Source organism: Trachypithecus francoisi, unplaced genomic scaffold (assembly GCF_009764315.1).
Source record: "Trachypithecus francoisi isolate TF-2019V2 unplaced genomic scaffold, Tfra_2.0 Lachesis_group11, whole genome shotgun sequence".
Classification (NCBI taxonomy): Eukaryota; Metazoa; Chordata; class Mammalia; order Primates; family Cercopithecidae; genus Trachypithecus; species Trachypithecus francoisi.
The window spans coordinates 991,978-995,730 of NW_022681456.1; the positions used below are offsets into that span (position 1 = coordinate 991,978).

The 3,753-nt window shown below is 61.3% G+C and overlaps 1 long non-coding RNA gene across 1 annotated transcript; it reads left to right on the forward strand.

Annotated features, from left to right (window-relative positions):
- The first annotated feature begins 323 nt into the window (after window positions 1–323).
- LOC117090935 lies at window positions 324–3,502 on the forward strand. Its single transcript, XR_004440152.1, has 3 exons — window positions 324–865; window positions 2,330–2,599; window positions 2,813–3,502. It is a non-coding gene; the product is annotated as an uncharacterized LOC117090935 (long non-coding RNA).
- Window positions 3,503–3,753: the final 251 nt, after the last annotated feature.

Consider the following 3,753-nt stretch of genomic DNA (forward strand, 5'->3'; position numbering starts at 1 on the left):
TGTGCACAACGTGCAGGTTTGTTACATGTGTATACCAGCTTCCGCCGAGCTGTGCAGACAGGCGGCTGCCCGGGGCCAGGAGAGGCGCTGGGGAGGGCGGGGCGAGCTGCGCGGAGGGCGGTGGAGACGCTGCTGGAACAATCATCACAACCCACTGAACTGCCCCGGGGAGACCGGCGCCGCCCATCGCATGGAACCTGCGTGCAATGATTTAAAAGGCTAAAGGGCCTCTCCAGGCCCTGCCCTTGATTCCTCCATCGCTCCAGCCGTCGGTGCCTCAGTGCTCTGTCCACGGAAGGACAGGCCCAGCCCCGACTCCCTCTGCGAAGCAGCCCCCACTGCTGATCTCTGCTTGACTCCACAGGAATGGCCCCACCCCCACCACACCTCGCCGCTCACACTATGCCAGGCAGTTCCCTCCGAGCCCCACTGGGACAGCGTCTACACTGCACACACCACAAACAAGCCAGAGAACTGCACCTACACCAGACACATCGTAACACCAGGCACAGAACAGCGTCCACACTGCACACACCACAAGTGAGCTGTGTCTACACTGCAGACGTCGGCCCGAGCACACACGTCTTCATGCAGGCTCAGCATAGGGGGAAAAACATGTCCCCGAGGGTGGAAGAGTCGTGGCCAGCAGACGGACAGATGGACGGACAGACAGACGGACAGACGCGGGCGAACAGGCAGCCCAGGCGTGAGCTGAGCTGGTCGAATGGGCCAGGACCCGGGTCCGTGTGCCCTTCACAGTCAGGATGATGGAATCCCATGGAATACGAAAAATGCCGGGAGACAGACCCCAGGGGCACAGCCCCTCACCAGGCAGGGAGGCCTCGAGAGAGAAGCACAGGTCCAGGTGCCCCCACGCCGGGCAGGGAGGGACCCACCCGCACCCTCAGGCCGTGCTCTGGATGGGCACAGGGTGAGCTGAAGAATTGATTTCATCTCTGGAATAAAATGGAATGATGGGTTTGTGTGAAATCAGGACAGAGCTGGGGAGGTGACGGAGCGGGGATGGGAAGAGGCCAGAGCAGACGGCTCACTCCCTGGAAGCAGCCTCTCCTGGCCCGGCTTAGTGACTGAGGGAAGCTTTCTGTGCACCGAGCCCGGCTGCCCAGTGAGCAGCACCACCCTCCCTCCTCCTCCTTCTCTCCCTCCTCTCCCTCCCCTAACTTCTCATCACCCCTTCATCCTCATCTCCCCCATCCCTTCCCCCCACCTCCAGCCTAACATGGCACTGGCCTTTAGTGTCTCAGAACACAGAGCAGTTGCTGGGCAGAATCCCACGGGCCACGGTGGGTCCACACACAACACATGAAATAAACCACCCGAAATGCAGCAGGTTAAAGCAGCACTAGGCTCCTGGTCCTCACAATTCTCTGGGTCCATGGGGGCTCCCTGGGCTGGCTCATGGGACCACCATGATCACAGCAGGGCTGGCCAGGCTGGGCAGCAGACGGCTCCTTGCAGCTGGCAGGTGGGTCTGGCCATCGCTGTGGCCCGGGCTGTCCTCCGCACGGCCTCCTGACTTAGTTTTCTGTTTGTGATGAGCCCCGTACCTAGCGGCTCAGTGCAAGGCCAGTTCATCCCCTCGCAGCTTCCATAGCCAGGAGTCAGCCATGGTGTGGGTGGATGTGCCACTCAGGGCTCACAGGCTGGAGTCCAGGTGCCGGCAGGGCAGATGTGCTCTGCAGGCTCGCTCTGGGGAAGAACCCGCCTGCACGCTCATGGGGGGCCTGCAGCGGCAGGGCTGAGCTCCCGGCCTCCTTGCGGGTTGTCAGCCGGGTCCCCTCTCGGCTCCTGAAGGCTTCCAGCATCTTCCCCTTAAGAGCCCTTCACGTCTTCCAACCAGAAACAGCATGGCCAATTCTCCCAGCTCTGAAGGGCTAGTGAGTAGGCAAGGCACCCCGATGACCCCCCTACCTTGGAGTTAAACTGCCACACGGGGCACGTCCTCAGGTTCCAGCGCTCCTGTGGAGAAATTCCACACGCCACCCTCACCTTCCTGTAGGTCAGGCCCGTTCCTTCCGCAGTAGGTGCGGGGCACTGTTTCAAGAGAGCCACGGCCCAGCGGAGAGGCGTCTGAAGGCCCCACACCCCTTCCACCATGTTCTACCAGCCACAGCAAATCAAAGGCCACCGAGACCCAGGGCCTAGGGACACAGACCATCCTGGGAGGGGAGGTGCCTCCCAGTCACAGTCCCACCGATGCATGGACAGAGGAGAATCGCCAGGGCCCGGGGTCGGAGAATCCAGCAGCCCACCCTCGGCCCCAGCGAGTCCCTTCCTCTCTCATAAAACCTCATCCTCCCCTCCCTAGACCACCAGAGCCCCATCTGATCAGGCGTCGAGACCAAAGCTCAGCAGAGTGTGGCTCATGATGGGCGGCTCAAAAAAACAAACCCACCAACCATGTTTCTGTGACCGGCGGCAGGTTCAGATGCAGAGGAGGCTTCTCAGTGCGGTTCCTCCTCATCTAGGAACCTGCCACCCCACTCAAGCCCGACATAGGCTGGGACAGCCAGGACGGCCACGGTGGGGGCAACACGAGGCACTTTGACATCCCGAGGCCCCCCGGGCCTGTCGTCAGGTCCCAGCTTGGGGGTGTCCCCTGGCCACAGCAGTCCTGCTCCCGGCAGGCTCCCCTGCTGCGTGGACCAGGTCCCGGCTTGGGGGTGTCCCCTGGCCACAGCGGTCCTGCTCCCGGCAGGCTCCCCTGCTGTGTGGACCAGGTCCCAGCTTGGGGGTGTCCCCTGGCCACAGCGGTCCTGCTCCCGGCAGGCTCTCCTGCTGTGTGGACCAGGTCCCGGCTTGGGGGTGCCCCCTGGCCACAGCGGTCCTGCTCCCTGAGGTGTGGTCTCCTGGGCACGTGGCTCCTCCCTCTGGGGCCCGGGCTCTGGTGTGAGCTGCTTTTTCTATAGGAGATGCCTGTGCTTGCAGCTCACGCCTTTGTCTGGTGCCCTGGCCTCCCACCTATAGGAATTGAGTACGTGGGGGCCTCTTCATCTTCACTTGTCTCAGCTTAGAGAAGCCCAGCTACACTTCCTCCATGCCTGGATTCATGCAGGCCCCACAGAGTGAGGTCTGGACACCCTCACAGGCACTGGGGCTCCACGGATGCAGGAGGCAACCCTGGCCTGGTATCCCGGGGGTCTGAGATGGAGGCGGAGTAAGACAGAGTGGCAAAGGCTGCGTCCTGGATGCAGGCTCACAGCCTCCCTGAGCTCAGAGAGCCTGCATGCGCCAGGAAGCCACGCCTGCGTGACCCGAGTCGGAACTCAGAGGCTGGCACAGCCACGGTGCTTGTTGTGTCGGTAAGAACAGCCTCCTCTGGCGGCCAAAGTTAACTAAACTGACAATCTTGGTAAGATACACAGTTAACTGCTCAGGGACAAATAAGACGGGGAGTCTTGTTTGTGGTTTCTTCTTGCTCTTTCCAGTGCCCCACAGTCATTTTAAAATTAAGTTAAATGGCTCGTCTGCGCTAACCCAAGTCAACCAGCTGGTATTTCCTGGGCGGGGAAGCAGTGGCTGCCCGGCCTGCGCCCTGCACACGCTCCCCGCCCGAGCACATCGTCACCGGGCCACGCTTACAGGGCTTTGAAGATGGATTTCAAAGCTGGGATCATTTCTCCCTTCATGGGCACAGTTCAGTGAGATCTGACTTTTCCCCTTTCTAACCTCAGAACGTGGCCTTCCTGGGGGTGTCTGATGAGTGGTCCCGATGTCCCCACAGAAACGAAA